The sequence below is a fragment of the Elephantulus edwardii genome, unplaced genomic scaffold, assembly GCF_000299155.1.
Source record: "Elephantulus edwardii isolate Elephantulus edwardi_28Jun2011 unplaced genomic scaffold, EleEdw1.0 scaffold00191, whole genome shotgun sequence".
NCBI classification, from domain to species: Eukaryota; Metazoa; Chordata; class Mammalia; order Macroscelidea; family Macroscelididae; genus Elephantulus; species Elephantulus edwardii.
The window spans coordinates 200276-224199 of NW_006399941.1; positions in this window are offsets into that span (position 1 = coordinate 200276).

Consider the following 23924-nt stretch of genomic DNA (forward strand, 5'->3'; position numbering starts at 1 on the left):
AAAAAAAAATAAAATGAAAACAAAAACACAAAAAAACAAACCACAAAACTGACTCTTAGCTGACACTCCATTGGATTTCCAGAGGGAGTTAATAAGAGGGGACACAATTACTAATATTTTTCACTGTCATTTGAACTGTGCATTTGAGAAGGCAGAATAGCTCCTCACCAGTAGGCTGCCAGAGCTTGCTGAAAAAACTGTTGTTGTTGTTCTTATTAGGTGCCATAAATTCAAGTACGACTCATAGTAACCCTATGAACAATAGAGTTGAACCTTGTCCTACCCTATGCTATCCTCATCATTTATGACATTTATGAGATCATTTTGAGCCCATTTCTGCAGTCACTCTCAATCCATGTCATTCAATGTCTTCATCTCTCTCTGACTCTCTACCTTTCCAAGAATTATATCCTTCTCCAATGAACACCTTCTCCTAGCAACACGCATGTGAGAAGAAACTTCACCATCTTTGCCTCAGAAGAGCATTCTATGTGTACTTACTTCAAGACATATTGGTTTGTTCTTTTGGAAGTCTATAGGATATGCAGTACTCTTCCAATACCATAATGCAAAGATAGCAATTCTTCGTCTATCATTCTCATTCATTGTCCAGCTGTCTGTCAGAGGCATAGCAAGTGATTGAAAAGACCATGTACTGAATCAGGTGCACCTTAGTCCTCAAATTGACATTATTGCTCCTCAGTAATTTGGAGAGGTCTCGGACAGCAGACTTTCCCAATGTAATATATCTCCTGATCTCCTGATAGCAGGTATCAAGGATGCCAGTGGTGGATCCAAAGAAGATAAAATTGTTACAACTTCTATTCCCCCCCCCCAATCTATCATGATATTTCTTATTGGTCCAATTGTAAAGATTTTTATCTTCTTGATGTTGAGATGTAATATATACTGAAGGTCATAGTCTTTGATTTCTGCAACAAGTGCTTCAACTCCTCCTCACTTTCAGCCAGGAAGGTTGTTTCATCTGCATAACACAGGTTTTTTTATAGGTCTTTCCCTGATCTTGATCCTCTATTCTTTTTCACTGAGTTTAGCTTCTCAAATTATTTTCTCTCTATACAGATTGAATAGGTATTGAGAACAGTTAGAATCCTGACATAGAACTTTTGTGTTTTTAAACCATGTCATGCCCCCTTGCAATGTTTAAACAACAGCTTCTTAGTCTAGGTTTCATATAAACATAATTAAATGTTCTGGGATTCCCATCTTCTCAATGTTGTTTTTATTGTTACGTACTATCGAGTCACCTGTGACCCATAGCAAAGCCTACTCTGTCCTGAGCCAGAGTCACTAATTTCAACACATCAACTCCCATTGCTCCAGTTACCATATCAATCCATCTCAGCCGGGGTCTTCCTCTCTTGTGCTGTTGCGCCACCCTTCTGAGCATGATGTCCTTCTCCAAGGACCTGTCTCTCCTGACCACTTGCCCAAAGTATGTCAGATGAAGCATCAAAATCCTAGCCTCCAAGGAGAAACTTGGTTTTATCCTCTCTAAGACAGACCTATTTGTTATATTTGCCATCAATGGCACGTTCAAGATTCTTGCCAGCACCACAACTCAAAAGCATAGGTTCTTCTGTCATCCTTAGTCATTGTTCAGCTCTCTGATGCATAGCAAGTAATTACAAAGACCATGGCTCGAATTAGGCACACCTTAATCACTGGGCTGACATTGTTGCTTTTCAATACTCTGGAGAGGTCACTGATGGCAGATTTTCCCAATGCAATTTGTCTTTTGATTTTCTGACTACTGGAGCTAAGAGTGTTGACTGTGGAGCTGAGCAAGCTGTAATTGTTAACAACACCAATCTCTTCTCCATCTATCATGGTGAGTCACAATTTCTTATGATCCACATAATCAAATTCTTTTGCATAGTCAAAAAAGCATAAATAGACATTCTTCAGGTATATTATGCTTTCAGCTAGGATCCATGTGAATATATAAAGTCAAACTAATCAACTAGTAGCAAGATTTGTTAAATCTTGAATAATTGTCCACTCAAACTGAAAATCTTGTTTGTATGTCTAGTCTACGATGACAAATAAATACCCTGGGTAGAGCCCATTTAACTTTTTATGGCCATCAGAAGCATTGTTAGTTGGTCATAGTAGTTTTGTTTGTGTCTGGTTGCAGACATTCTTGCAATCAACTCAGGCTCACTTGGAACCTCTATCCCAGTTCCCTCTGGTGTTAAGTCATCTGCATTTTTCTCAAACTAACCAGATCACAGTCCTCTGCAAATTATGTTCCAGGGATTGGCATGGCTTAATAGTTAAGAGTTCTTAACTAGATAATAACTAGATAAATTTTAAATGCACTACCCATTTAGAGCAATGGTGTCTCTCTGGAGACTAAGGTGCGTCTGATACAGGCCATGGTCTTCGCAATCACCTGTTATGCATCAGAGAGTTAGACAATGACCAAGGAGGATAGAAGGAGAACTGATGCCTTTGAGCTGTGGTGCTGGAGAAGAGTACTGAGAATACCATGGACTGCTAGGAAAACAAACAGATTTGTCCTGGAAAGGGTTAAACCGGGTGGCTCCTTGGAGGCAAGGATTCTGAGGCTCCGTCTAACATACTTTGGACATGTTGTGAGGAGAGACCGGTCCTTAGAGAGGGACATCATGCTTGGGAGGGTGGAGGGACAGCGCAGGAGAGGAAGGCCCTCTATGAGGTGGATTGATTCAGTGACTGGGATAATTGGGATGGGAGTGTCAGAGACAGTGTGATTAGCACAGGACAGAGCAGAGTTTAGGGCTGTTGTACATAGGGTCGCTATGAGTCGCAGGCGACTCGACGGCACATAACAACAACAACAACAACACCCATTTAGCTACCAACCTCAGGATGTTTTCAGTACATTAAAACCATGGCGATATACAAGACAGACCTTAGGTATCACTGCTTTGGAGTTCTGCCAGAAGAAGAAGGATCTAGTAGCTTTTAAAAGCATCCAGTTTAAGTCACATCTATTTATTTAATTCCCAAGGTGACTTTAGATTATTGAAATTTGGAGATTTACCTGCTGGAACTCCCTTTCTGGGCAAGTAGATAATACAAGATTACAGGTTCTTTATAAAGTATTGGTGGCTCAGTGATACAATTCTCAATTTCCATGCAGGAAACTTGAAGTTGACTCACGGCCAAACAGCTAATGTGTCTCAAGCTACCAATGTACCTTAGTTACCAAGTTACCAAGTATTTGTTAGCGGAAACATATCTTTTATTATGATGCTGAGCCTCAAAAGGATGGTGTATAATGCATCAGGGTGCTAAATAAATGGTCAAAAGTTAAAATACATTGGGAACTCTTCAGAAGAAAGATGGCTAGTCTCTTCCCATAAAAATTCATCATAATTTCATTTAAATAAACCAGGCTGCTCCTGGAAGGCAAGAATTCTGGGGCTTCAGCTGACATATTTTGGTCATGCTCTAAGGAGGTACAGGTCCTTGGAGAGGGATATCATACTTGAGGGTGTGGAGGGACAGCACAGGAGGGGAAGACCCTCTATGAGGTTGATTGATTCAGTGACTGGGATAATCGGGTTGGGAGTGTCAGAGACAGTGAAAATGGCACAGGACAGAGCAGAGTTCAGGGTTGTTGTTCATAGGGTCACTATGAGTCTCAAGCAACTCGATGGCACATAACACAAAAACAACCATAAATTTCTGATACAGGCCATGGTCTTTGCAATCACTTGTTATGCGTCATAAAATTGGACAATTACTAGGGAGGATAGAAGGAGAATTGATGCCTCTGAGCTGTGGTGCTGGAGAAGAGTACTGAGTGTACCATGGACTGCTAAGAAAAGAAACAGATTCATCCTGGAAAGGGTTAAACCGGGAGGCTCCTTAAAGGCAAGGATTCTGAGGCTCCATCTAACATACTTTGGACATGTTGTGAGGAGAGACCGGTCCTTGGAGAGGGACATCATGCTTGGGAGAGTGGAGGAATAGTGCAGGAGGGGAAGACCCTTTATGAGATGGATTGATTCAGTGACTGGGGTAATCGGAATGAGTGTTTCAGAGGCAGTGCAATTGGCACAGGATAGAGTAGGGTTTAGGGTTGTTGGACATAGGGTCACTATGAGTCACAAGTGACTCGATGGCACGTAAGAACAACAATAACAACAGCATAGTAATGATGAAAAAAAACTAGAAGCTCAGAAACTAGATGGAGGGTTACTGAGAGACCAAGCAGATTCATCAGCAGGAGAATTGATCAGTGAGTTTATGATGTTAAGCAGGTTTCAGTAGAACTTTCACAATAAAAGAAAGGTCTGATGATCCACTATTGAAAATACACCTCTGAAAATGCAAAGAATAGCAACATAATGACAAACTGCAACTGATTAAGAGTGAGAGTCAGAACCGGGTAGTGCTTTGTTCATTTGCCCCTGTGTTTTTGTTTCCAGCCAAACTTGATGGCAGGTGAAAGCAGCGATGCTTCCTGAGGACATGAAGAGAAGTATATACTGGGAATAAAATGGAGAAGGTTTTGTCCCACATTTGGATTCAAACCCAAACTCTGTCCCTCTAATGTGTGAATTTTAATAACCTACTTAACCTTTTTCACTTTGGATCTTCTCATCTATTCATGAGTGTTAAAATCTTCCTCAAAGGCTTTAAGCAAAGATTAATTGGAATAAAACACGTCAAAATGAGTGGCAAATAACAAACCATCAACACATCTTCATATTCTTTCCTCATTTTTATTTGGGTTCAATATGAGGAGAAAGCACAACTTCCCATTACGTTTTCATCCTGATATTTTCTCTGCTTCTCTCTTGAAATGTCTGAATTTGTGGCCTAATAACATGCTGTTGTTGTTGTTATTATGTGCCGTCGAGTCACTTGTGACTCATAGCAACCCTACGTACAACAGCCCTAAACTCTGCTGTCCTGTGCCAATCACGGTCTCCAATACACCCATCCCGATTACCCCAGTGACTGAATCAATCCACCTCATAGAGGGCCTTCCCCTCCGGTGCTGTCCCTCCACTCTCCCAAGCATGATGTCCCTCTCCAAGGACCTGTCCCTCCTTAAAACATGTCCAAAGTATGTCAGAAGAAGTCCCAGAATCCTTGCCTCCAAGGAGTAGCCTGGTTTAACCCTCTCCAGGATTAATCTGTTTGTTTTCTTGGCAGTCCATGATATATTCAATACTCTTCTCCAGCATCACAGCTCAAAGGCATCAATTCTCCTTGTATCCTTCCTAGTCATTGTCCAACTCTCTGATGCATAACAAGTGATTGCAAAGACTGATAATATAAGATAAAAATAATGAAAAATAGTAATAATTATCTAGAGAGAGGATAAAAGGCACCCAAGCGTCGAGGACTCTCCTTCAATAGGCCTGCAACTCGATGGCACTTAACAACAGCAACAACAATAATAATTATAATCTATGGAGCACATACTAAGTGCCAAGAAAATAAATAAAGCAAATTAAATGTAATGCTTACACTTATCTAGTTGTTGTGTGCCGTTGAATTTGGACTGACTCATAGAGGACAGTTCTGTGGGTTCTCAGAGGCAGTTGATCACGTAGGAGGAGGTTGCCCAGCCTTCTCTAACCCTAGGAGGAGAGTAATATTAGCTTCATTTTAGAGACAAGATAACAAAGTACAGAAAAAGAGAAGTTTTGTATGATAGTATGACTTCCTGGCCATAGAGCCATGTTTGAATGCAGATCATTTCCCTCTTCCCCCCACACTCTTAGATGCTATACACAGAAAAATTTTCTCTTTATTTTTCATATGAAGAGTTGCCTTTAATTGCATAGAATTCTACATGTTTCTTGTTGGGAAAGACTGCTGTTAGGGACCTCTCCAAAGTAGTGAAGAGCAATGGTGTCTCTCTGGAGACTAAGGTGCATCTGATATAGGCCAAGGTCTTTGCGATCAATTGTTATGCATCAGAGAGTTGGACAATGACTAGGCAAGATAGAAGGAGAATTGATGTCTTTGAGCTGTAGTGCTAGAAAAGAGTATTAAGGGTACCATGGACTGCTAGGAAAACAAACAGATTCACCCTGGCAAGGGTTAAACCGGGCGGCTCCTTGGAGGCAAGGATTCTGAGGCTTCATGTGACATACTTTGGACATGTTGTAAGGAGGGACCAGTCTTTGGAGAAGGACATCACGCTTGGTAGGGTGGAGGGACAGCACAGGAGGTGAAGACCCTCTGTGATGTGGATTGATTCAGTGACTGGGGTAATCGGGATGGGTGTGTCAGATGTAGTGCTATTGGCACAGGACAGATCAGAGTTTAGGGCTGTTGTACATAGGGTCGCTATGAGTTGCAGGCGACTCAACGGCACATAACAACAACAACAACAGTAATAATCAACTAAAAAATCTCAAACAAACTCATTGCCATCAAGTTGGAGCCAACTCCACGTTGGCCCCTCCAGTAAGTATTTATAGACTGTATATTCTGCAGCAGTTTGACCATCTTCCTCCCACAGAGCAGCTGGTAGACTGGAACAATTTGCCTTTCAATTGTTAGCAAATTTTTCCAACTGATGAGGCCAGCCTAGCTCCCTTTATTATAAATTTATTAATGAAGTGAAGATGTATGTTATGTGTAAGGAAGGGATTCCACAAGTGTTTATCTCTAATACTGTCTCTTTTACTTCAATTATTGATACGTGATCAATGTCATTAGAGAGACTCACAACAAAAGGTTTAACAGAGACAATTTTGCCTCTGCCAGAAGACCAACGAAGTTTGAACTAATCTTCAGAATTACGAATTCACTTTATCCCAAATAGCTAATAATATGCACTTAAATACAGCTAAAAGAGTGAAATTGTTGTTATAAAAATCTCTTCTGGATAAGGATCATAAGTTGATAAATAGCACTGTTTCATTTTCTAGCATTACAGTAACACAAAGACTGAAGGTGTGATGCCCTATAGAAGAGATTTTTATATTCTCAAAGTTCTGGACACTAAAAGTACTTATCAGAGTCTTGGCTGCAGAGATTTCTTTCTTCTAGGTACTTAGGGTAATCTTTGATTGAGGAAAGTCCTCTCACGAATTCTGGGTGTGTACATGTCTATGACAAGTGAAAGATTCTTTTTTGAACATTCTGCTTTTGTTCTAGTTCAAAAGGAGCTAGGTTTAGGTCCCATCCTACACTGGTGCACTGGTATGGCCTCAACCAGTTGATTGAGTGAGTGATTGATTATGCTCTTTTCAGCAAGAGGACTGTTGTTGCTAGGTGCCATCAAGTCGAATGTGATTCATAGTGACCCTATGAACAACAGATCTGAACCGTGGGCCATCCTGTGCCGTCCTCACACTCTCTGACATATTCAAACCCATTGCCACAGTCACTGTACACTTTTCCAAGTGTGATATTCCTCTCCAAGCATTTACTTCTCCTAGTAACATACCCAAAGTATGTGAAATGAAGCTTCATCGTCTTTGCCTCCAAAGAGAAATCTAGCGGCATCTTCTCCAAGACATACTTATTTATACTTTTGGCAGTCCATAGGTTACTCAGTACTTTTCTTCAACACCACAGTTCAAAAGAATCAATTCTTCTATCATCCTTATTCTTTGTCTAGCTCTCAGATGCATAATAAGTTATTAAAAAGATAGTTTCTTTTCAATCAAGGAAAAAGAATATAAAATAAATTATAACCATTAAATTATACCCAGGAGAATGATATAGTTGTTCTTTCAACTCTAATCACAGTTGTTTGGATTAAAACAACAATTTTAAAGGAGATCATCATATCTTACTTCCTTGATGCTGGTTGAGTTTCAAACAAAGAACTTTTGTATGCTGAGTGAAATATCCCAGTCACAAAAGGACAAATATTACATGATGCCACTGTTGTAGAATGGGACTGTCCTTGGGGTTGGGGAGAGACTGAGTAAGATGGGTTCAATAATGTATACTGCACTGAAACAGAGGAGGGAGAAAACCGTCTAAAAGAGAGATATAACTAGGTATTTCTGTCATCACAGGAGACTAGAGCGAGGGCTACATGGTGGAGGGGACCTGGGGGAGGGTTTGTAAAACAATGAAAGAATCTTTTCTTTTACTTTTCCATAATTTTTGGACTCATGTACTTATAACTTGTTAGTCAAAGTTGTGTCTTCTAGGTTGCAACACCCCCATGATACATCTTCAAGGATATGAACATGTACGGCCAAGCACAATCAATAAGAGTGCATCTAAATTCCAAAATCAATCTCCATAATCGTCTATGTGTTTCCTACTGCCAAAGGGGCCCTTTAGAGTAGTGAGAGAAGATCTTCACCCTGAAACCCACAGCGTCCCTTTTCAGCAGGAAGTAGCTAAGAGAATACGCCATCCCCTTTTCCTTATGACTCAGGGTGAAGTCTCTCTCAGGGAGGAGTGATAGGGAATGGCAAAGGACACACTGACAAAGAAGATTAATCAGAACTGGCTTTGACAAGCACTGTGGCATTTGGACAAGAACAAACTGGGAGGAGGGTAGAGAGAATAGTGCAACAATGAATGAATGGAAACCCAAAATCTCTGTAAATGTTTATGAAAATTAATAAAATATAGAAAAAAAAACACAAGGAACTTTTGGGTTCATAAGTGAATGTTTTATTCTTACTCTGCACAGAAACCTTCTCAAGTACAATCATTAGAATGTTAATACATATTTTGTGTTATCAGGCTCTGTAAAGTTGACAACACATAACAACCTTATGAACAACTGGTCTGAACATTTCCCTGTCCTGTACCACACCCAAGATCTCTGTCACGCTCAAACTTATTGGAGTCATCACTGTGTCAATCCATTTCATTGAGGGCCTTCCTGTCTTTCACTGACTGCAGTGTTAGCATGAAAGTTGGCTTTTTTTAGCCATTACAGTTAGCCCCCTCTCATCTCCAGCTACTTTAACTGTAGGAATATGGTCTTGCAAACCAGCAACAGCTAGAGGATCAATATAGAGAGATTACTCTTCCTACCAGAGGTATGTGTGAAAATATCAACATGTGAGACGCAGTGAGACTGTTCAAGAATCCAGTTGCATCCAGCCTGGCCCCTTGCTCACCAGTTTCTTAAAAAAAAAAACAACACAAAACAAACCCATAGCCTGCCTACCTACAGTCACGTGAGTCTTTCCGCTGTTGGGTCTGAGTCTCTGAAGGACCTTCATTGAACCCACAGGCTTTAGCAGAATTGGGGGACTGAGTCACAAATGGAGGTGTTAATAGAAACTATGGGCTTAAACAGTGTGTTAAACATTGGGAATTGGATTGATCTGAGTCTTATCATAAATGGTGTGCTATTATTCTTAGCAGGACAAATTATAAAGACAATTACTTTTTACCTTTCCCAGCATGGCATCTATCTCCAAAGACTGTTGCTTTTAAAATATGTCCAAAGTAAGTGAGATAAAGTTTCACCATCCCTGCATCTAAGGAGAACTCTGATAACACTTCCTCAAGACAGGCTTGTTTGGGGTTTGTTGTTTTTTGGTTTTTGTGGGGTATTTTTGGCATTCGATGGTATATGCATTCAGTACCCTCCTCCAACACCACAAACCAAAGGTATTAATTCTTCTGTCGACATCCTGTCATTAATTCTTCTGTTCTTCATTGTTGAACTTCCAGAAGCAAGGGAAACAATTGGCTTAGATGAGACACACCTTAGTTTTTAAATTCACATCTTTACTATAGAGAACTTTGGATAGGTCCTTGACAACAGACTTAAGAAATGCAATGTATCTTTTGATTTATTGACTTCTGCAACCATGGATATGGTTTTAGATCAAAGTAAAATTAAATAATTGACAATTATTATAATAGTGTTATACTCTGATGTTGTGCTATGAACAGTCTGTGGAGATCACAGTTTCTCATTGTCCAGGAATAAATCGCCTTTTCAGAAAATTATTGTTCTTGTTTTTCCTTCACATCAGATATCTATTCATTCCATACAGTAGTTTCTCTTCATAATTCCACTCAGGCTTTTACTGCTGCTTTTGATATTACTACAGCTGCTGCTCCAGTACTGTAAGTGTAATCAATAGCTGGATGGACCCAAAATTAAATCATTTAATGGATTTCTGGTTGAGTTCATTTAGGTCACTGGGTTTCCCCTCCCGCTGGCAGCCAGCATGATTTTGTATCTCTGTATTGTCGTAACAATACATGTTTCCACTTGGCTGAAATCCTATCACACTGCGTGCCAGAAAGTAGTTTAGTTGTGTTTTCTAACACAATGCAAAGAAATCTGAAACTTGACATTAGCTATGGTCAAAGACACCTGGAGCAATGCTGATGAAGACCACAGTGTTTTCTTAAGGCAGAGAAAAATTATAACAGGTCTTAACTTAAAGACACATATATACATCTTCTCCTTCATTTTCTGAGTTCTATAGTGTCAATGAATGTGCTTGTAACACAGAGGAAGGAAAAAGAATTTCAGCCTCAGTTGAGTACAAAACTGTGCTAGTGTTGTAGAGCAGATCCCTGACTATATATTGTATCTACTGAGTTAAGCAGAATAGAAATATGTCAGATAATATTACTAGTCACATGCACAAGCAAATTCAAGATGAAGGCTCATTATGACTTCTTATTTGGTCATTAAATTTTATGCTTTCAAAGGAAGCATCATGCTTATGAAATGGCAGATTCACTCCCTCATTTTGCAGACTTCCTTTGTAAGTAATTTGACCTGAAGAGAAAAGAGTCAATCAGATGGCAACTTTTAACCTCTAGAATTGATCTCTGACCTATCTGCTAAGATATTTCACAAAGATTCTGCTGTCATCTAGTGAAAAACCTCCTTTCATAAAGCCTAAAAGACATAAAATTGGCATGCATGAGTGCCCCAGATGAACCCTGCCTGCTAATAGACTATACAGCCTCAAACCCTGTTACAGTGCCTTCACTAAATATGCCATCAGCACCTGCCTTGGCCTGAAACTTCTGTCACAAACCACAGGGTGACCAAGAAGCTCCTTTCTTATAACAGCCATGGATTAAGCTCTTTCCACACTACAATATAGATGGGAAGGACAAAGAGGACACAGAACCAGCTTATAGACATCATAAGGATATACTTGCGCATTCAATAAATTAGTGATTCTCAGCTAGACATGAAGTTTCACCTCTCTCTCATTTAAAGGGACATTTTGAAATGCCTGGACACATTTTCAGTTATTGTAACTTCAGCACCTGTACCACTGGTATCAATCAGATAGGTAGAGGCCAAGGATGTTGCTGAACAGTCTACAACGGGTGGGACAGCACTGTCTACTCCCTCGCCTACCACTTCATGCACATACAAAGAATTTAAGAAAAAATCCAAATCATTATCAAGTCAGAACCAACTCAACTCATAGCTGATGCTCTAAAAAGTTTCTGAGGCTGAAAATCACATAGAGATATTCCTTCTTTCTCATGTGGGGCCACCAATGGATTCAAACCATGACAAGACATAATCTTTGAAGGAACAAAACAACAATGTACAGAAGTCCAGCCTAAAATAGCAATAATAAAAGACTGACAAATTTCAGAAAAGAAATGCTTGCCAAATGCACGAAAGACATTGTGCCAGACAATTGAAGGAGCTGCGCTAGAAAATTGTGAAGGCTCATGTTACCTTTTTAGCCTTTTCAGGGTCAAGATGAAACTATATCCTATTGTTTTTGTTGTTGTAAAGTGCCCTTGAGTTGAGCAAGACTCAAAACAATGCTATGAACAAAAGAACTGAACCCTGTTCTATCACTATGATCATTTCTCTATGTTCATAGATTTCCAGAGGCATGTGGTTTAGGAAGTGGATGCCACTGCTGCTTCCAAAGCTGATACGATCGGAGAGCTCCATCAATCACTGTCCACGATGAGTAACCATTATGGCATTTGATCCATCAGTGGCACAGTGTTCAGCATCACAGATAATCTGATGTTAGTGTTCTGAACTTCTATTCCCAAACCCTAAAATACTACACTATTGTTACTGCCCGTGATATACATTTAGTTGTTATTGTTATTTGTACCATCTGGTCATTTGCAATTCATAGTGACCCTGAACTTTGTTCTATCTTGAAGCAACCTCATTGTCTCTGACAAACATATCCCCATTACCCTAGACACCGAGTCAGTCCATCTCATCCAGGGTCTTCCTCTCTTGTGCTGTCCCTCCACACTTCCAAGCATGATGTCCTTTTCCAAGGACTGATCCCTCCTCGAAACATGTCCAAAGTATGATAGAAGAAGCTCTAAAATCCTTGCCTCCAAGAAGCTTCCTGGCTTCACCCTCTCCAGGACAAGCCTGTATGTTCTTCTAGCAGTCCAGCACCACAACACAAAGGCGTCAATTCTTCTTCTATCATTCTCAGCCATAGCCCAGCTCTCTGATGCATAGCAAGTAATTGCAGAGACCATGGCCTGGATCAGGTGCGCGTTAGTCTCTAGAATCATTGCTTTTCAGTATTCAGGAGAGGTCCCTAATAGCAGATTTTCCCAATGCAATTTGTCTTTTGATTTCCTGGCTGCTGGTACCAAGAGTGTTAACTGTGGGGCCAAGCAAGCTGAAGCTGTTAACAATCTCAATCTCTTCATCTATCATGATGCTGCCAGATGACTAGCAGTGAAAATCTTCCTTTTCTTGATGTTGAGCTTCAATCCATATTGGAGATTACAGTCCTTGATTTTCTGCAGCAAGCTCTTCAGGTCCTTCTCAGTTGCAGCAAGCAAGGTTGTATCATCTGCGTAACACAAGTTGTTGGTGCCACAATGACATGTTATTCATATAGGTTGAAAAGGTATGGAGATAGGATGAGTCTCTAATGTACACATTTCATGATTTTGAACGATGCAGTTTCCCCTTGCTTTGTTCTGATGACTGTCTCCTACAGGTTTCATATAAAACACACACAAGTATTCTGGGATTTCCATTCTTCTCTGGTAGTCAGAGTTTATTGTGATCCACACAGTCACATGCCTTTATGTTATGAATGAAACACAGGTAGACAGTCCTCTGGTATTCTCTGCTTTCAACTAAGATTCATCTAACATTGGCTATAGTAATTCTAGTGCCAAAGCCTCTTAAATTCATCCTGCACATCTGTTCAGTTGATGTGCTGTTCCAGTCATTTTTGTATAACTCTCAGCAGAATCTTGTTTGCATGTGATATTAATGATATTGTTAAATAATTTTCACACTCTGTTGAGTCACCTTTTTTTAAATGGAAACAAATATTAATCTCTTCCAGTCAGTTGGCCAGTTTGTATTCCTCCAGATCCATTGGCACAACTTGGTGAGCACTTCCAGGACAGCATCTGTTTGTTGAAAATATCAATTGGTATACCATCAGTTCCTGGGGCACTGTTTTCTTGCCAGCTTCTTCAGAGCAGCTTGAACATCTTCCTTAATCACCATAGGCTCTTTTTATTTTTTTATTTTAATGAACATGTATTTACAGAGATTTTGGATTCCCATTCATTCATTGTTGCACTTTTCTCCCTGCCCACCACCCCTTCCCCTCAGTTCACTTCTCTCCTTAAAAAGTGAAAGAAAAATTCCTTCATGGGTATAGAATCCCCACCCCACCCCCAAACACTGGATACACTCTGCTATGCAACTTTCATTCTGGACTCTTGCCATAACCATAATACCCAATCATATATTGCTTATAAACTGTTCTCTCCCTCATCTGTTTCAATGCAGTATACATAATTTAGTCAATTTTTCTCAGTCTCATCCCAACCCTGATGTCAGTCCCTTTCTACAATAGTGGCACTATGCTGTATTTGTCCTTTTGTGACTGAGCTATTTCATGCAGCACAATGTCCTCCACGGTCACCCATTTTGAAGAATATCGCATGAGTTCCTTGTTTTTCAATGCAGCGTAGTATTCCATTGTGTGAATATACCAGAGCTTCTCTAGCCATTCATTTGTTGATGGGCACTTGGGTTGTTTCCAACTCTTTGCAGAAAAGACCTTTGACAAAATATAGCACCTTTTTCTTACTTAACAGAAAACACTTAACAAAATAGGATTAGAGGGGAATTTCTTTAATATAGTAAAAAGTATATATGCAAATCTGAGAACCAACATTGTTATCAATGGAGAAAGATTAAAGGCATTCCCTTTGAAAACAGGAACTAGTCAAGGATGCCCACTATCACCTCTCTTACTCACTACTGTACTGGAAGTCTTAGCAATAGCAATAAGACAAGACAAGGAAATAAGAGGTATTCAAATTGAAAAAGAGGAGGTAAAATTATCTCTATATGCAGATGATGTGATAGTATACTTAGAAAACCCTAGCCACTGAGCAAGGAAACTATTGGACATAGTTGACAAATTCAGCAAAGTGGCAGGATACAAAATCAACATACACAAATCAATTGGGTTTCTCTACAATGAGAAAGAGAAAACAAAACTGGAGCTTAGAAAAACAATACCCTTCACAATTGCTAATCACAAGATAAAATACCCGAGAGTAAATCTAACCAGAAGCACAAAAGGTCTATTAAAAGAATATCACACAACATTACGACAAGAAACAAAAAGAGACCTAGAGAAGTGGAAGGATATTCCTTGCTCATGGATAGGAAGACTCAATATTGTGAAAATGACAATATTACCAAAGGCAATTTACACATTCAATGCAATCCCAATACAAACACCAATTCCACTCTTCAATGAGATGGAAAACGCAATTTCCAATTTCATCTGGAATGGAAACAGGCCCTGAAAAAGCGAAGCACTCCTTAAAAAGAGAAATAAGGTAAGAGGCATCTCACTCCCTGATTTCAAAACCTACTACACAGCAATGATAGGCTCTTTTTAAAAATGCTAGTTTATTTACAAAATGAGAATACAAAAACAGTGATTGCTGTTGCTGTTATGTGCTGTCGAGTCGTTTCCGACTCATAGCGACCCTATGCACAACAGACCTAAACCCTGCTCTATCCTGCGCCAACAGCACCGCCTCTGACACACCCATCCCGATTACCCAGTCACCGAATCAATCCATCTCATAGAGGGTCTTCCCCTCCTGCTTTGTCCCTCAGCCCTCCCAAGCATGATGTCCCTCTCCAAGGACCCGTCCCTCCTGGCAACATGTCCAAAGTATGTGAGACGAAGCCCCAGAATCCTTGCCTCCAAGGAGTAGCTTGGTTTAATCCTCTCCAAGATAAATCTGTTTGTTTTCCTGGCAGTCCAGGGTACATTCAGTACCCTTCTCCAGCACCACAGCTCAAAAGCATCCACTCTCCTTCTGTCCTCCCTAGTCATTGTCCAACTCTCTGATGCATAACAAGCGATTGCAAATACCATGGCCTGTATCAGGTGCACCTTAGTCTCCAGAGAGACACTGTTGCTCCTGAGTACCTTTGAGAGGTCCCTAACAGCAGACTTTCCCACCGTGATACGCTTTTTGATTTCCCGACTGCTGGTGCCAAGAGTGTTGACTGTGGAGCCGAGCAAACTGAAGCTGTGAACACTCTCAATCTCTTCGTCATCCATCCTGACGCTGCCAATTGGTCCAGTGGTGAGAATCTTTGTCTTCTTGACATTGAGCCTCAGTCCATACTGAAGGCTACAGTCCTTGACCCTTCGCAGCAAGTGCATGAGGTCCTCCTCAGTTTCAGCAAGCAGGGTTGTGTCATCTGCATAACGGAGATTGTTAATAGACCTTCCACCAATCCTGATGCCACAATTCTCCTCATAGAGCCCAGCCTCTCGGATAATCTGCTCTGCATACATGTTGAAAAGGTTGATACATTACTCTGGAAAACAGTGATTAGATGCTACAAAATTACAAGTGTGATAAGGCCCAATGGCCTCTTCCATCCTTGTCAAGAGGAGTGCTAATTTCTCTTTTCATATAACACACACCATAGGCTCTTGATCATATGTCGTTTCATGAAATTCTTCTATGTCAGTCAACTCTTTTTGGTGTAGTAACTTTGTACTCCTTCCATCTTCTTTTTATGCTTCCTGGGGCATTCAACATTCTGTCCACAGCATATTTATATATTACAACCCAAGGCTTGGATTTGTTCTTCGGTTCCTTCAGTTTAAGAAATGCTGAGCGTGTCCATCCCTTTTGATTTTCCAACTCCAGTTCTTTGCACATTTCATTATAATATTTTATTTTTGTCTTTCCATGCTACACGTTGACATCTTCTGTTTAGCTCCTTAAAAATCTTGATTTCTTCCCTTTGCTTTAGCTTCTTGGAGCTCTGGTGCAATATTCAGTGTCTCTACTGACATTAGTTTTGGCTTTTTCTTCTTCCTCCATCTTTGTAATGACTTTAGGCATTCTTCATAGATTATATTCTTGATATCCTTCCACAGCCCCTCTGGTCTTCATTCATTAGTCTTCAAAGGACTTTTATTTCAGAAGTGGATGACTGATGCGTCTCCCTTGTTGTTATTGTATATCGTAGAGTTGGAGCCTTCCCATAGCTGACTCTCCAGTGGGTTTTCAGAGACAGTTAATCGTATGGGATGAGACTGCCCATCCTTCTCCCATGGAGGAGCTGGTGGCCTCAACCATGTGTCTTTGGGATTGCAGCACACCTTCTTGTTTCTAGGCCACCAGAACTCCCTGTTATTTCAAAAGTGGATGGCCAATTCTTCCCCCTAGTCTGTCTTAATTTGGGTGCTCAGCTTTAGAGTAATATTTGACAGACAAGCATTTTACACCCCCCCCAAAAAAAAACCCTTATGGGACATCCCTCAACCCATGTGTTGTGTTCCTACCCTCATCTCACCCCTGCCAGCACCCAGCTCAGTTTCCTCTCCCTGGTCCTGTGGCACCCTCCCATCCCCTCTGGCTTGATAGCTCAGACTTTCAACTCCCTCTGTTCTCCCATTTCCTCCTCACTCCCCTGCGTAATAGGTGCTCCTTGTGCAGGGGTGTCTAGGAGCGGTGTTTACATGGCTAGTGTGGTCTCCATGTGCATTCAGTGACAGGAGGGGTCCTGGAGTCAAGTCCTTCAAAATGAGCATTAGTAATTATAACTCTTACACTTGTGAATATAATCTCACTTGAGAAAAGGCTTCCTTTATTCTGTTAATGAGACCATATCAGTATAGGTTATGCTGTAACCTAAATCACTTTTGAGCTATAAAAACAACAGATGATGCACAGAAGAAAAGACACAAAGGTAGAGCATATAGAGTTCTACACCACAGGAAATACAACCAAAAACCAAGATATAGAAGCTAAAAAAAGACAAGATCCTTCTCAGATTTTATACAGAAAAAAAATTTTCCTCTAGAGGTTGTACCCTGAATTCATATCCTAGCCTGCTAAATTGTGAGAAAATAAATTTATATTAAAAGTGTGTTAACGCTGCTCTTGAGTTATGTCTAATATAGCAACACTAAGAAGCAAAGGCAATCCATTTGTCAAGACTTATTTTCTTAATTATGAAAAAAAACTAGAAAGCCTACTCTTGAGGTACAATTAAATTATTACACTAAGCATTACTTATGAAATTATCACAATTTCATTTTAACATTTGTTCAACAACCAGTTTAATACACACATTCATACAGTCAGACCCTAACATACAAAGATATTCCTACACAAATAATCTAGTTAGCAAAAGTCACTGAGGGTGTCAGAGTTCATTTGCTAATGCTTTGGTTAAAGTGTAGTGCTAAATTTGCTGTTTTCTAACTTCATAATGGAAAATCCAACAACATTGCCTAGGCTTCTTGGCATACTAAACGATCTTGACAAGTTATCAATAACCTGGCAGGCAATTAAATATTTTCTCATGTGAAAGGTTATTTAATCAACTGATTTCAAACAAAGGTAATTTGGATCAGGAAAGGTAAAAATCAAGCTCTTAATATAGCTCCTACAAATCCTTCCCCTCTTTTACACTTAAATTCAGTTATCATCTAAACTCAGCTAACTTTCAAATGTATACATTTTCCCCAGTACATTCCTCTGAACTCTGAAGTTTGCAGTTGTTACTAGGTGCCATTGAGTCGAGTATGGTCCATAGAGACCCCTATGAACAACAGATCTGAACTCTGTCCTGTCTTGTGTTGTCCTGACACTTCCTGACTTATTAGAGCACATTGCATCAATAACTGTGAATCCATCTGGTTCAGGGTCTTCCTCTTTCCTAAGCATGCCTCTGCACTCTAGAATCATCTAGATATTTTCTACTCAAATTCACCATGTACGAAACACCACACCTAATGCCAGTGAGACAATTCTGACTCATTTAAAATCAATTCAAAATAATAAATTTAAACTAAGTTTAAATCCTTGAGTACCACGTCCATCCAACTCTTTCCCCTAAGTCAGTTCTATTTCTACTGTCTTTAGGTTTTAGAAGCAGGAGTGGCATCCATTTCCTAAACAGCATCCCTCTGTAAACTATGAACTTTGAGAAACCAAGGTGATAGTTATAGAAAGGCTTTGGGTCTTTTGCTCATAAGGTTGCCATGAGTCATTCTTGACTCGACGGCAGTCAAAACAACAACAGTGACGTAACATTTAAAGAGTTGTGGTACTAACACAGTGACTCTACTAATCTGACAAATTGAATCCACCAGAAAGCCCACAGTAGAGAGATGGGTAATCTCTTCTCATGTAATTTACAATTCCAGAAACCCAACTGAGGGTCAGCTACAAATCAGTTCCAACTCAGAGACACTACACCAGTAATTTTATTCATTTATTCAGTTGGGTAAAACAAATATACACAAATAGTTCTTTGGACAATTTTTGCCTCTCAACAAATCTTAATTTCCTCATCAACTTCTTTTATGGATTCTATTCTTTCAAGATCTTTCACATTTATGTCATAATCTCTCTTGATACCATACAAATCCAGGTACTATCAACAAATTTTATCTATGCTAGTATAAAATAAATATCAGACTCTCCAGTGTCCTTGTTCATGTTGTTAGGAACCATCAAGTCAAATAGAATTCATAGTGACCCTAAGATCAACAGATGGGGACTTTGCAGTTTCTTAGCCTATCTCACAATCTCTACTATGATCACATCAGTTACTGTAGTCACTATGCCAGTTCATTTCAATGAGAATCTTTCACTCTTTTACTAACCCTCTCCTCTTTTGGGGATGAAGGGTTTTTGTTTTGGTTTTTTTTGTTTGTTTGTTTGGTTGGTTGGTTGGTTGGTTGGTTTGAGTTTTGGGGGTGTTTTTGTGTGTGTGTGTGGTTTTTCTGTTTTGGTTTTTGGTTTTTTAACACAGAGTGATGCATTCTGAAAACATGCGCAAAGTATGTGATATGAAGTTTCAGCATTCTGGTCTCTAAGATGCAATTACTTCAAGATGGATTTATTTGTTATTTGGCAATCCATGGAATATTCATTACTCTTTGCCAGCACCACAATTAAGAGGTATCAATTCTTCTTCGGTCTTCTTTATTCATTGACCACATTTCACAATATTATGAAACAATGGAAAATTTAACAATTTTTATCAAACACATCATGTTGCTGTTACATGCCAATTAGTTTACTATAACTGATAGTATAACTATGAACAATGGAACATCTTACACATGTGGTCTCATAACAAATACACTACGTCAATCCTTCTCATCGAGGGTCTTCCTCTCCTGTGCTGATCCCCTACCCTTCCAAGCATGGTATCCTTTTTCAAGAACTGCTCCTGCTGGCTATATCCCCAAAAATGTGAGACAGAATTTAAAGATCCTTACCTCTAAGGAGCAGCTTGGTTTCACCCTCTCCCAGATAGACCAGTTTGTTCTCTTGGCCACCCATATATGTTCAGTATTCTTCACCAGCACTATAACTCAAACACATCAATTCTTCTGTTATCCTTAGTCATTGTCCTGCTCTCAGACAAAAGCAAGCAATTGAAAAGTCCATGGCCTGGATTGGCACACTTTAGTCTCTAGATTGTCATTGTTGCTCTTTAGCACTCTGACAGGTCCTTGACAGAATATGTTTTTTGGGGTTTAGTTTTTTTTTTTTTCCCAAGGTAACTCATCTTTTGATTTTTTGACTACTAATATAAAGGGTGTTGGTTGTGGATCTGAACAGGGTAAAATGATAACTTCAATCACCTCTCTGTTTACTGTGATACTGCCTATTGACCTGGTGGTGATAATCTTTATGTGCTTGATGTTGAAAATGCAATCCATATGGAAGGTTCAAGTTCTTGATCTTTTGCAGCAAATGTGTCAAGTCCTCAGTTTTGATAAGCAAGGCTATGTTATTTATACAATGCAAATTTTTTATGAAACTTCCTCCAATCCTGATGTCACATTTTTCTCAGAAAGTCCAATTTCCTGAATTATCTATTCAATATATAGACTGAAAAATTAAGTAGAAAGGATACAACCCTTTCTTGGTTTTTTGTTTTGTTTATCTCCAAATAATAATTTTTTCAGAGCTCTTTCACACATGCTATTTGGAGAATTGATGCCTTTGAGCTGTGGTGCTGGAGAAGAGTATTGAGAATACCATGGACTGCTAGGAAAACAAACAGATTTGTCCTGGAAAGGGTTAAACCGGGTGGCTCCTTGGAGGCAAGGATTCTGAGGCTCCGTCTAACATACTTTGGACATGTTGTGAGGAGAGACCGGTCCTTGGAGAGGGACATTATGCTTGGGAGGGTGGAGGGACAGCACAAGAGAGGAAGGCCCTCTATGAGGTGGATTGATTCAGTGACTGGGATAATTGGGATGGGAGTGTCAGAGACAGTGCGATTGGCACAGGACAGAGCGGAGTTTAGGGCTGTTGTACATAGGGTCGCTATGAGTCGCAAGCGACTCGACAGCACATAACAACAACAACAACATTTACAACATTTGAATACATGTTTTCATAATAAGATTCTTTGCAGTGCTCCTTTTTTTCTGTTTCTACAATAGCTTCCTGTTCTATGTACAGGTTTCACATGAGCACAATCAATTGTTCTAGAAGTTCCATTATTCTCACTGTTAGCCACAATTTGTTGTGATCAACAGTCAAATGTCTTTGCATAGTCAATAAAACACAAATAGACATTTTGTCTTAGTTTAATGATATTCTTACTTGTTAGTATTTTTAAAAGACCCTTAATCTGGAAAGATAGGAACTCTCATGCATTGCTGGTGAGATTGTAAAATGTTACAATCATTCTGAAAGGCAGTTTAGTGTTTCCTAAAAAAAATTAAACACAGGAATCTTATGTAATCCAGCTATTCCACAGCTAAGAATACACCCTGAAGAAATAAGAACTGAAACGCAAATGGAGATACATATAACTATGTGCACAGCAACATTGTTCACAATAGCAAGAATATGGAAACAGTGCAAAAGCCGATCAATAAATTAATGGATTGAGAAATTGTGGTACATTCACAAAATGGAAAACTATGAAGCACTGAGGAGCAAGAATTTCAAAAATTATTATGTAACATGAGAAAATCTAGACAGCATTATGCTGAGTGAGCTCACTCAGTCTCATAAGGACAAATGTAGCATAAAACCATTATTGCAAAAATAAAAGGATAACTAGTAAGATGTATTTATATATCCAAAAGAGGAAAAGGGAAAGAAGGAAGGGGGAAGGAAAAGGAGAATGATGGAAATTACTAGGAGAAAAAAGTTTAGTAGGTAGATTTGGGGTTGGAGGGTGAAGGAAAGGAAAGATTCAATGGGGACTCAAAAAGATGATATAATAGGCATAAATCAATGGCAACGAATTATGTCTTAATATAAATGAATGATTGTATGCAACAAAAGGTAAATGAAAGAGTGTATCAAATAGAAATGTATATGAATGAAACACAATGTAAATAAAGTATTGTATGAAACCAAATAAAAATATTTTTAAAGATTCTTTACACTGTATTTGACCAATGTAACACATCTTTTTGAGTAGTGATACTGGAGAAGAACATTGACTATATCATGGATAACCAGTATAACAAATAGTTCTGGAGAAGGTGAAACCAAACTACTCCTTGGAGACAAGGATTTTGAAGCCAACTCGATGGCACATGACAACAACAACTTATCTTTTGATTTCTTAACTATTGCTAATTAATGTTGATTATGATCCAAGCAAAGTGAAATCCCAACATCAAAAAAATCCCCATAGTAACACAGTATTGCAACTCAAGATTTGAAGTTGTCCTTTAGTCTTTTTAAGTTGAGAATCTCTAAATGTGTTCTTCCCTGTCGACTTTTTAACTTCAACTTTTTACATATTTCATTATACTACTTTGCTTTGTGACCTGGGCTGTTTGATGCAGAAGGCCAAAGACTACAGTCTTCAATTCGGATTGAAGCTCAGCATCAAGAAAACAAAGATTCTCACCACTGGGCCAATTGACAGCATCATCATAGACAAAAGAAAACCCCCAAAAAACAAAACACCAAAAATTGGGATTGTTAACAATTTCAGTTTGCTTGGTTCCAAAATCAACATTCTCACCACCAACAGTCAGGAAATGAAAAGATTAATTAAATTGGGAAAATCTGCTGTCAGATACCTTTCCAAAGTGCTGAAGAGCAACATTGTCAGTCTTGAGACTAAAGTGTGTCTTTGCAATTACCTACTATGCATCAGAGAGCTGGACAATGATTAAGGATGATAGAAGAAGAATTGATGTATTTGAGTTGTGTTGCTGGAGAAAAGTACTGAACATACAATAGACTGCCAAGAAAACAAACAAGTCTGCCCTGGAGAGAGTGAAACCAAACTGTTCCTTGGAGACAAAGATGATCATCATCTTCTCCTCCTCCTCCTCCTCCTCTTCTTCTTCTTCTTCTTTCTCCTCCTCCTCTTCCTTGTTTACTTATAAAATTAAAATACATTTTTTTCCAGAACAGATTCTTCCAATTTCCTTCACTCCCCCACCCATCAAATTGTATAACCGCGTGATTAATCATCCCCTCCCTGCACATCCTCATCCCTCTGCTTCCACTCTCCTCCTCCTCTTGGATCTTTATACTCATTCTACAATAATGACTTATATAATATTTGTCCTTGTGCTTAGTTCACTCAACATAATGCTCTCCAATCCCTCCCAAGTAAGATAATAATTTACAAAATTATTGCTCCTGCATGTTGTGTAGTATTCTATTGTGTGAATGTGTCATGATTTCTCAGTACATTAATTTGTGGTTGGACAATTAGGCTATTTCCACGTTTTTGAGACGGTGAATTATGCTGCTATGAACACTGGTGTACAAGTCTCCATTTCTGCCTCGGTTCTCATTTTTTCAGGGTATATTCCAAGTAGTAGAATAGCTGGGTCAGATGTAATTTTTATGTTCAGCTTTTTTTTTTTCTGAGAAACATAAAACTTTAATAGATGAAATAAATACTCCAGTATGTGCAAGGTAAAAACTTGACACTGGGGAGGGGGGGAGATCACTCTCTATAGTGTAAATTAAAAAATAAAACACACGCTCACAGTAGCTTGCCCCCCCATTTGCAAATCACATGGCAAAGTCATACTCTTTCCACACCAATTATACTCCTAATCCAATGATTGCTTAAAAAAAATTCATACAATAAAAGGTAGCTACATCCATGTCTAAAGAGTGAAAACTGAGGTAACCTTTTTTTTTAACAGAGGGGGGAGGAACAAAACAAAACAAAATGAATGAACCCATGACCTCCTTCCTGCCCAATTAATAAAACGTGGTTGTGAAATTCTGATAGACGGGTTGAGGTGGGGGTGAATACAGTTATACATCTTCTATCTCCCAGCCTCAACTGTGGATGATGATCTGGTGGACACCTGGGGCCTCAGAGTGTCTAAGTGGTGTGCAAGGCCCTGCCTTTTAGAAGATGCCTCTCAAGCATTTATCAGGGAGAGGAAAGGGGGACTTCACCTATGATTCCTTTGGTATAAATGGAGAGGGGGCAGAGAATGGGTATCTTCCTTTAGTCTGGGGTGGAAGTAAGG